Genomic DNA, 11,989 nt, shown 5'->3' with positions numbered 1-11,989 from the left:
AAAGAAAATAGTCTGGGTAGCCATTTGACTAGATGTTCAGGAGTCTTATGGCTTGGGGACAGAAGTTATTTAGGAGCCTCTTGGACCTAGACTTGGCGCTCCGGTACCAATTGCCGTGCGGTAGCAGAGAGAACAGTCGATGACTAGGGTGGCTGGAGTCTTTGACAATTTTTAGGGCCTTCCTCTGACACCGCCTGGTATAGAGGTCCAGAATGGCAGGAAGCTTGGACCTGGTGATGTACTGTGCTGTACATACTACCCTATGTAGTGCCTTGCGGTCGGAGGCTGAGCAGTTGCCATACCAGGGAATAGGTTTTGTCGTGCCCTCTTCACGACTGTCTTGGTGTGCTTGGACGCCAAGACAGTTAGTTTGTTGGTGATATGGACGCCAAGGAACTTGAAGCTCTCAACCTGCTCCACTGCAGCCCCGTCGATGAGAATGGGGGCGTACTCGGTCCTCCTTTTCCTGTAATCCACAATTATCTCCTTTGTCTTGATCATATTGAGGGAGAGGTTGTTGTCCTGGCACCACACGGTCAGGTCTCTGACCTCCTCTCTATAGTCTGTCTCATCGTTGTCGGTGATCAGGCCTACCACTGTTGTGTCATCAGCAAACTTAATGATGGTGTTGGAGTCATGCCTGGCCATGCAGTCATGAGTGAACAGGGAGTACAGGAGGGCCCCTGTGTTGAGGATCAGCGTGGCGGATGTGTTGTTACCTACCCTTACCACCTGGGGGAACCCGTCAGGAAGTCCAGGATCCAGTTGCAGAGGGAAGTGTTTAGTACCAGGGTCCTTAACTTATTGATGAGCTTTAAGGGCATTATGGTGTTGTACGCTGAGCTGTAGTCAATGAATAGCATTCTCACATAGGTGTTCCTTTTGTCCAGGTGTGAAAGGGCAGTGTGGAGTGCAATAGAGATGGCATCATCTGTAGATCTGTTGGTGCGGTATGCAAATTGGAGTGGGTCTTGTGTTTCTGGGATAATGGTGTTGATGTGAGCCATGACCAGTCTTTCGCATTCCATGGCTACAGACGTGAGTTCTACAGGTCGGTAGTCATTTAGGCAGGTTACCTTAGTGTTCTTGGGAACAGGGACTATGGTGGTCTGCTTGAAACATGTTAGTATTACAGACTCAGACATGGAGAGGTTGAAAATGTCAGTATAGACACTTGCCAGTTGGTCAGCACATGCTTGGAGTACACATCCTGGTAATCCGTCTGGCATTGCGGCCTTGTGAATGTTGATTCAAGATTCCCTGCATTAAAGTCCCCGGCCACTAGGAGCACAGCCTCTGGATGAGCGTTTTCCTGTTTGCTTATGGCCTTATACAGCTCATTGAGTGTGGTTTTAGTGCCAGCGTTGGTCATTACAACCCCCTTTACATTACATAGGTAATTCCCTTTACATTACATTACAACCCCCTTTACATTACATAGGTAATTCCTCTTTTCCAGGGGAATGACAGATAAATTGTGTGACAGAGAAACAATGACATACCACCAAGCATTGATCTGATATTACTGATGATGTCTCTCATACTTAGTCTGAACCTTTCTAGCACTCTACCACTCTCAGAGGACCAGCCCTAACTCTCATATATCACAGCCGCACGCACGCGTGCGCACACACACACACACAGTGGCAGGTTTATGGCGATGCAGTGTGGCGTTATACCGTGAGCCAGCTAGAGCCAAAATTGAGCTTTTCAGTCACAGTTTCCATGTTTTACCTGGGATTACACTGCCTAATATATCTGCTGTAAGAGTCTACCGACAGATTTCTATAGTAGGAGTCTTCTGTTGTATGGTTGGTAATGGTGGTGCTGGGTGTTGTGGGGGTGGTGGCAGGATCAGGATGAGAAGGGGATGAATGGAGGACAGACAGAGAGCTAGGGAGAAAGGAAGAATTACTCTACTATCTATGGTGGCTCTAGCTGTTTATCCCACCGTAGTTCAAGTTATCCTTACTCATTGTGTATTTATTCCTTATTGTTCAATTTTTTCTACTATTTCTCTTTTTTTATCCCTCTGCAATGTTGGAAAGGGTCCATAAGTAAACATTTCACTGTTAGTCTACACCTGTTGTTTACGAAGTAATTAACAAATACAATTTGATTTGATTTATTTGATTTGTAATATACACTGTAGTAGGATTCTTCTGATGTATGGGTTGGTAGTGGTGGTGTTGTGGGCGTGGTGGAAGGATGAGAGGTGATTTTGGGACAGGTACTGAAGATTAAATGATGAACTCGGGAGGAAATAAGGATTAGGCTTCTGTCTGTGGCTGTCCTATATTTTAATAATATAATCACAGTGAGATTCTTCTTCTGATGTTTGGGTTGGTGGTGGTGGTGGTGGTGAGTATTGTGTGGCAGGATGTTTTACCTTTATTTTACCCAGACAGGTTAACAAATTCTTATTTACAATGATGGCAAATGTTGGTTCAGGAACTGAAGATGAATGGAGGAAAAATATAAGATTCATATTGTCACGATCGTGTGGCGGATTAACGGACCAAAATGCAGCAGTTGGAAAATAAGCCATCTTCTTTTATTAACACCACGAAGATGAACACGACACAAAAACACTTTAACAAAACAACAAAATAACAAAACGACCGTGAAGCTACAAACGTTGTGCACTTACACACACTGGCTACAAACGTTCTTACATAGACAATTACCCACAACCAATGAGAGCCTATGGCTACCCTAAATAAGGCTCCCAATCAGAGACAACCGAAATCAGCTGTCTCTAATTGGGAACTCATTCAGGTAACCATAGACTCTCCTAGATAACTAACCAACATAGACAACGCTAGACATATACACTCAACACAAAACCATCTACTACACCCCATAACCCCTTTACCAAATAAACACCCAAAACCAACAAAACATAAACATTCCCCATGTCACACCCTGACCTAACTAAAATAATCAAGAAAACAAAGAATAATAAGGCCAGGGCGTGACATAACCCCCCCCTTGAGGCGCGAACTCCGGGCGCACCATACACAGTCTAGGGGAGGGTCTGGGTGGGCTTCCATCCACGGTGGCGGCTCCGGCTCTGGTCGCGGTCCCCACGTCACCACAGTACCTAAACACCTCCTAGGCTTCCTCCAAACGACCCCCCTCCACCTTAACCCCATTGCATTCAGGGGCAGTTCCGGACTAAGGGGCAGTACCAGGGTAAGAGGCAGTACCAGGGTCAGGGGCAGTACTAGGGTCAGGGACAGTACCAGGGTCAGGGACAGCACCAGGGTAAGGGGCAGCACCAGGGTAAGGGGCAGCACCAGGGTAAGGGGCAGCTCCGGACTGAAGAATGGCAGCTCCGGACTGAGGGACTGCAGCTCCGGACTGAAGGACTGCAGCTCCGGACTGAGGGATGGCCCATGGCTGGCTGACGGATCTGGCTGCTCATGGCTAGCTGACGGATCTGGCTGCTCATGGCTAGCTGACGGATCTGGCTGCTCATGGCTAGCTGACGGATCTGGCTGCTCATGGCTAGCTGACGGATCTGGCTGCTCATGGCTAGCTGACGGATCTGGCTGCTCATGGCTGGCTGACGGATCTGGCTGCTCATGGCTGGCTGACTGATCTGGCTGCTCCTGTCTGGTTGGCGGCTCTGGCAGATCCTGTCTGGTTGGCGGCTCTGGCAGATCCTGTCTGGTTGGCGGCTCTGGCAGATCCTGTCTGACGGACGGCTCTAGCGGCTCCTGTTTGGCTGGCGGCTCTAGCGGCTCCTGTCTGGCGGACGGCTCAGTGGGCTCATGGCAGACGGGCGGCTTTGCAGGCTCATGGCAGACGGGCGGCTTTGCAGGCTCATTGCAGACGGATGGCTCAGATGGCGCTGGGGAGACGGATGGCTCAGATGGCGCTGGGGAGACGGATGGCTCAGATGGCGCTGGGGAGACGAGCAGTTCAGTCATCGCTGTGCAGACGGCAGACTCCTGCCGGCTGAGGCGCACTGTAGGCCTGGTGCGTGGTGCCGGGACTGGTGGCACCGGGCTGGGGACACGCATCTCAGGGCTAGTGCGGGGAGCAGGAACAGGGCATACTGGACCCTGGGGATGCACATTAGGCCTAGTGCGTGGGGCCGGAACTGGTGGTACCGGACTGGGGACACGCATCTCAGGGCTAATGCGGGGAGCAGCAACAGGATGCACAGGACTCTGGAGACGCACAAAAGGCTTAGTGCGTGGTGCCGGAATTGGTGATACCGGGCTGGAGACACGCACCATAGGACGAGTGCGTGGAGGAGGAACAGGGCTCTGGAGACACACTGGAAGCCTGTTACGTGGTGTAGGCACTGGTGGCACTGAACTGGGGCGGGGAGGTGGCGCCGGAAATACCGGACCGTGCAGGCGTATTGGCTCCCTTGAGCATTGAGCCTGACCAACCTTACCTGGTTGAATGCTCCCCGTTGCCCGACCAGTGCGGGGAGGTGGAATAACCCGCACCGGGCTATGTAGGCGAACCGGGGACACCATGCGTAAGGCTGGTGCCATGTAAACCGGCCCGAGGAGACGCACTGGTGGCCAGATATGTAGGGCCGGCTTCATGACATCCGGCTCAATACTCAATCTAGCCCTGCCAGTGCGGGGAGGTGGAATAACCCGCACCGGGCTATGCACACGTACAGGAGACACCGTGCGCTCTACTGCGTAACACGGTGTCTGCCCGTACTCTCGCTCTCCACGGTAATTACAGGGAGTAGGCGCAGGTTTCCTACCTGACCTCGCCACTCTCCCTTTAAGCCCCCCCCAAAGAAATTTTTTGGGTTTTCCCACAGGCTTCCTACCGCTTCGTCGTGCTGCCTCCATTCGCCGGTATCCCTCCTCGCACTGCGCCAGAGAATCCCAGGCGGGCTCCGGCACTCTCCCTGGGTTGATCGCCCACCTGTCGATCTCCTCCCACGTAGTGTAACCCAGATCCTTTGTAGGTTCTTTTTCCTGCCTCCGAGCTAGCTCCTCATATCGCCGCCTCTCTGCTTTCGCTGCCTCCAGCTCAGCTTTGGGGCGGTTATATTCTCCTGGTACCTCCCGGTCTAAAATTTCCTCCCATGTCCATGAATCCTTGTATTTCTCCTGTTGCCGCTGGTCATGCCGCTTGGTCCTATGGTGGGTAATTCTGTCACGATCGTGTGGCGGATTAACGGACCAAAATGCAGCAGTTGGAAAATAAGCCATCTTCTTTTATTAACACCACGAAGATGAACACGACACAAAAACACTTTAACAAAACAACAAAATAACAAAACGACCGTGAAGCTACAAACGTTGTGCACTTACACACACTGGCTACAAACGTTCTTACATAGACAATTACCCACAACCAATGAGAGCCTATGGCTACCCTAAATAAGGCTCCCAATCAGAGACAACCGAAATCAGCTGTCTCTAATTGGGAACTCATTCAGGTAACCATAGACTCTCCTAGATAACTAACCAACATAGACAACGCTAGACATATACACTCAACACAAAACCATCTACTACACCCCATAACCCCTTTACCAAATAAACACCCAAAACCAACAAAACATAAACATTCCCCATGTCACACCCTGACCTAACTAAAATAATCAAGAAAACAAAGAATAATAAGGCCAGGGCGTGACACATATAGAGAGACAACTAGGGAGAAAGGAAAGGGTGAGGTAGGATGAATTCGGGAAAGAGTGGGACATCATGTAAACTGGGACAGCTTAATCCTGACACGTTTATTTATTGGTCTGACAAGAGAAAATCAAAGATATTGTTACTAAGCCTTTGCAAACCACATGATCAAAATCACATCACTTCATTGGTGTTACATCATAGAGGGGGACAGAGCAAGCTTCAAACAGGAAGCTCACACCACAAAGCACACGGTAAGATTAATTTATTTATTTTGATGGTAAGGTTATAAAACTGTCATAAATAATGCACTGTGCCACATTGTGATGTAAATGTGCATACTATGAACTGGTGCATCAAAATACATTAATAAGTTGCCAATATTATGTTTCAATTTTGTAATTCTGTGATTTTTTTTGTTTGCCAACCATAGCTAGCTAAAGTAGTACAGAATTGAGAAGCTAAAGTGGGACAGTCTTATAGGCTTTACCAATGGAGGAAAGAGATCCCGTTAACATTGGGGACCTCCTGTCACGCCCTGGCCTTAGTTATCTTTGTTTTCTTTATTATTTTAGTTAGGTCAGGGTGTGACATGGGGGATGTTTGTGTGTTTTTGTCTAGTCGAGGGTGTTTGTAGTGTCTAGGGGGTTTTGGTAGAGTTTATGGGGTTGTGTTCAGTGTAGGTGTCTAGGTATGTCTATGGTTGCCTGAGTGGTTCTCAATCAGAGACAGCTGTCTATCATTGTCTCTGATTGGGAGCCATATTTAAGGCAGCCATAGGCATTAGACAGGTTTTGGGTAATTGTCTATGTCTAAACGTTAGTAGTGTGTGTCTGCACTTTCGTTTTGTAGCTTCACGGTTGTTTTTGTTAGTTTGTAAAAGTGTTTCGTTTCGTGTTCATCTTCGTCAATAAAAAGGAAGATGTATTCGTATCACGCTGCGCCTTGGTCCTCTCATTCACCTAAAGACGATCGTGACACCTCCGGTACTTAGGTTAGGCTGGGCTCTGGTTCTTGTAGTACTATATCCTGTAAATGTTTTCTTGTAGTACTGTTTTTAGTTCTGTTATTAGTTCTGTTATTTGTACTGTTATTAGTTCTGTTATTTGAGTGAATTCAGAATACGTGGGACACTTTTTGCATTTCTGTCCCCTGTAACCTCTTCAGACATCTATCCCACATATTAGCCCAACACATGATACATTTCTGAAATTCTCTGTTTCCTAACCACACAAAATGTTATTGAATTGTCATTGGGGTACAATTAGGACTATAATAAGGGTGTCCCAGTTGATGTATTCTGCTGTCCCAGTCTCCCAAATGCGAACTGAAAATATGATTTTGACTCAGTGTACACAAATGGGTGTGTCATGCCTCCTGTGTATATGATATCAATATGGTTTGGGTTGTGTGATTGGGAAACATCTTGAGGATTTCAGAAATGTATCATGTGTTGGGCTAACATGTTGGATAGATGTCGAAAGAGGTTACAGACGGAAGTGCAAAAAGTGTCCCACTTATTCCGAATTCACCTTACAGAAGATGGAGGTGAGGTCACTATAGAGAAAGCCAGGAAGAAAACAAGGATCACATTGTCTGTGGTGGTTCAGCTGCACTGTGCTCGCTTTGATGACAATCAAGTGGTCAGCGATCAGAGAGCTACTATTATTGGAAATACCATTGCCCTCTTTATTCCCATGGGGAGCAGAGTAGACCTAACCATCACATCCTGTCCACAGACACAGCAGCTGCTATCTCTCTTAGGGTAAACATCCAATCTCTGCCTCTGCCAACTACCTGTCTGCATCATCACCCCTGATTATGATTCATGTTTGTGTGTGTGTGTGTGATGGAGAAGGGTCTGGGATGTGTGTGTGCTTGAGGATGAAAATGACTTCATACGATGCCTGTATTGATTCTTTATTCTGGTGTTTGACAATATGAACGACAAATGAATGACGCTGATGCATGGCTGCTCATCCATAATACAACGCTCTACATTTCCCTCTACGTCATGGTATTTCTCATTTGCTAATTTTTTGTCTAGCGTCTTATTACAGTGTCTTTGACCACCGTGGTGCTACATTTACGGCATCCGTTCCATGATAACTAATGAATTTGTCCTTGCCTCCCCGTCTCCTGTCTCTGATGAGAAACTGTCTGCAAAGGTTAATCTATGCATCCCATTTCATTCAAGTCCACCATTTAGTATTCAGGTTCATCACTTCCTGTCTCCGCTAAGATAGATCAGGAGATATTTTGGATCTTCTGAGAATGTGAGATTGCAATGTGAGGGGAAATTCTGACTGCATTGATTTCAAATGGTAAGCACGGCTTATATTTTTAGTAATGAAGTTCTGACAAGGAGGAGAAAATGCAGAATATTAATATAATATTAACATTACTCACACATTGTCACTTGAGACATAAGTCATTATGAAAACTATATGGTATGGTGGGGAAATTGTGAAGGAAACCATTATTCAGATAAAAAAATCACTGTTGCTTGTAGACTTTTCAGAGGAACTCCAACCCAGTCATGTTCCTTGGGACTTAAATGATACGTGGGCCTGTTCTTCAATGTGGAATGATTTAAAAACTTCACTTAGATTTGATTTGACCTATCAATCACACATAGGCCTACCGGTAATCAAACGCCAAGCCAATCAACTTCTAAATAAGTTTTGCCGGAGAAGATGAAACAAAAACAAACAATCGGCAATCATCTTTCCATCTTCCTCCTCAGAGCCAGTTTCTCTCCTTTCTGTCTGTGATTGACTGGGGTTATTCAAGTTTGAAGCTCATCAATTTGGAAAAGATTGCAAGAGCTCATATTTGAAAAGATTGGTTTGAGTCAGTCACAGTTTATCTGGCTTACCCCCCTGTTTTTTCTGGTTATTTCCTACCCCTCCTTTCCTGCCCCATAAGACCCATTTAATAAACATCCTGTCTGAAGCGTCAAGCCACATGAAAGCAAACTGTCAGCGTTATCCCATGACTCTTGGAACTCAAATGGGTTTCTGAAAAGATTTTTAACAGAGACGTAGGCCTATCTGTAAACATTGCTTCACAAAATTTCTCCTGGGATAAAACTGTCAGACGTGCCTTCAATAGATCTGTCCTGGTGGTTTGGATGATTGGAGTGACAGACATGTTGTGACAGACATTTTTTTGAGATTGAACTGCACTGAAGAGAACAGAACTGGGTCAGAGCAATGCGTTTTCCTTTACGGTCCTTGCTGGCCAGGACTGTCACACCTACTCCTGCTCTCCAATGTGGGTTGCCAGGAACGGTGGTTAGTAGACCGGGAGGCCTCCTGCGCTCAACGTCGCCGGTCTACTAACCACCGTTCCTGGCAACCCACATTGCGCACACCTGGCAACCATCATTGGGCACACCTGCTCCTCATCATTAAGCACACCTAGACTTCATCAGCACCCTAATTACTCTCCCTTCATATAGCCCTCAGTAGCCTCAGTCATCAGGCAGTGTTGGTTTTGGTTACGTTCAGTACGCTTCTCCTGTTTTGTTGTTTCTACATGTTTATTATTAAACTACTCTTCTGCACCTGCTTCCTAACTTCCTGCATATACGTTACAGAGACGTCCTTACCCCATTGAAGTTTAAATGTAAAATGGTTAAGGTAAGGGTTAATGTTAGGGTTTGGGTTAGGGTTAGGTAAGGGTTATGGTTATGATTAAGTGTAGGGTAGGGGTTATGCTAATGGTTTAGGCTAGTGTCGTGTCTTTGGCATCAATAAAGTGAAGACTGTTATTTTATCAAATCAATTCTCGGTAATTATTATTACGTGATTAAACTAATCATGTAAATGTAATTAACTAGGAAGTCAGGGCACCAAGGAAAATCTTCAGATTACAACGTTATAATTTTCCTAATATAGACATTTTAATATCTGATCAATTAGTCTTCTAATTAATGAATTATTCTTTACCTCATGTTAGTCTCATTCCAAACGTCGTAAATTGTTGGTTATCTACACGAACCCAGCCTTTACTATGAATCAGTCATACACCAATTGTCTTAATCATTTATTTACTAACTAACTAAATAATCACAGAAATGCATAAACACACAAACAGCAGATATGGTTACAAGGAAATGATAGGGGAGGTTCCCTAGTGGGCTAAGCCGATATGACGGCTTGGTGGACAAAAGGGAAGTGGGTGTGTACTGAAAAGGGCGGGAAAGACAAAAGGAGTCACTACACAGTTGATAATTATATGAATTGAAATGCTAATCCTTTGCACATGAACGCTCACTCATTCGGGAATAACTGCAATCAATATATATTTACGCCCAGTGTGTCGTCGTGATCTCTGTTGGAATCGTCAGTCCTTCTGTTGGAGAGTCAGCTCATCATCGTCTCTCTCTCTGCTTCCCTGAAGAAGTCTATCGTGGTTAGAATGGATACTTCAGAGTACCATTCAGAAATGCTCTCATAGCATAGATGTTTCGGCAGTTGTCGGTCTTCGCATCCCAGGTTGACATAATTTCTAGCTGCAGACTAGTAATTATTATCTAAGATTTGCTCTTATTCTGTAGGGATCGATAGTCTCAGAGTTTAACCATTTCCAGCTGCGTAGCCAATGCTCAACGTGGTATGGTTAGGAATTCAACAACCATTTCAACCTTAGCTTATACTGAGGTTTTTGTGGTCTGAAGAGGATTTCCTCAGGAGAGGATTTATTCGTAACAGTAGAAAAGGGCTGTTCCATGACGCCAGATCATGTCTGTGCTCACGGGGGCGGGCCAATGACTTAGTTCAACTTTAAAAGGAATAGAATTCTCTTTCATTAAAGGTTTAACATCACATTACATAATTTCATAAATAGTTTAATCCTTACTCATTCATTTTATACAAGAATTAGATGCAAACCCCATAATTGAGAGATGTACATATTCAGAGATGTGTGTTTCCTGTCCTCTCTGAGGTCACCAAATGAAACACACGCATCATACCTGTCCCTTAAGTGTCCAAGGACCATTCCCACCTTCTCACAAGTGGACGTTTTGTTTCAAATTCCCATTTTGGGGATTTAGGAGTTCGCCATGTGAAATCCTTTGTTCTCTCTGTGTCTCTCTTTCTGCGTGGCCAGGGGGAGAGAGTCTCTGCCAGGAATTTACGACCTGAGATTACAGAACCTGGGTGTAGGAGAGAGAGGGGGTGGGGGAAGCCACTAGCTATACCTAAAAAGGACCACGTCATGACACTAGGGACGTCCCAAGGATTCAGGATAGCACTAACCTTGCCTTTACCCTGCTGCAAATCACATGCCGGCTCTATCAGTTCGAGTAATACTCTTCCACACACAAGTTAGACTGTAGACTATCCTCTGAGTAACTAAGGTCTGATAGGCCACAAATTGGAAAGAGAAACCTTTCCCCAAACTGTTGTGAGCCTATTATTCGAGCTCATCATGGGGAACTTTGTAGGCTGTATTGACACTTGTATTAGAGACTGTATGTTATTTATAATGAGGGATACTTGGGGAAAATCTAGCCTCTCTGAAATGAAAATGGATGGCACTCCCTTCAGTAAAACATATTTTTACCCTCCCTGAACGCTTAAAAAAAAGTGACCCTCCCCATACCCAAAATAATAATCAAAACATAAAGTGGATAGCAGAGAACATGCCTACCGTTTACCCTCACAGACCAGAGCCTTAGATATGCAGTTTTAGAAACTGTTATTCGTTTTGTAAGCATTACATGGCAAAGTAGCCAGAAGGTTGTGGAGTTGCAGACCACCGCGACAAGGGTATGTGTGAAAAGATCTCAATTATACTAAAAGCACTGCATGAATCTATCATCTTATTTGCAGTTTGAGAAAAAATATCCTTTTATAAATGCATTTCATGCAATTCTACGTCATTTTACATGACTGGAGACAAGCAGAGTCTTTTTTAATACCACAACAAAGCATGACAACGAATGAGCGCATGCTGCAGCCCTGAGACGTTGTAATATCTGTACAGGCTATTGTTAAGAAAGAGGAGAGTCTAAGTTTGGAAAAGTGCTAAGGTTGTCTATAACTGTAAAAATGTTGCTCAACAGAACCAGTTACGACTGTAGTGTCTGATCATCAATGAATTTGAGAAAAATACATACATCTTTTAACACAGCAGCCGCATATCAACTGGTAGACCTATATGCACTTGTAACTTTTCTTCATTTGGGATACTATAATTTTCTAATTGATTCTATTTCATTCCATGATATTGTTGTTATAAAATAGATGTGTGTTGACTGTGATTAGGGCATGGGAATATAAGAGCACTGCTAGGATAAATGAACAAACTAGCCATGCACAGCTCAGTGCATGATCCTCAAACCAAAGACTGGC

The sequence above is a fragment of the Salvelinus alpinus genome, chromosome 1, assembly GCF_045679555.1.
Source record: "Salvelinus alpinus chromosome 1, SLU_Salpinus.1, whole genome shotgun sequence".
Taxonomy (NCBI): Eukaryota; Metazoa; Chordata; class Actinopteri; order Salmoniformes; family Salmonidae; genus Salvelinus; species Salvelinus alpinus.
The sequence above is the reverse complement of the archived record's forward strand: the minus strand, read 5'-3'. Positions refer to the sequence as shown.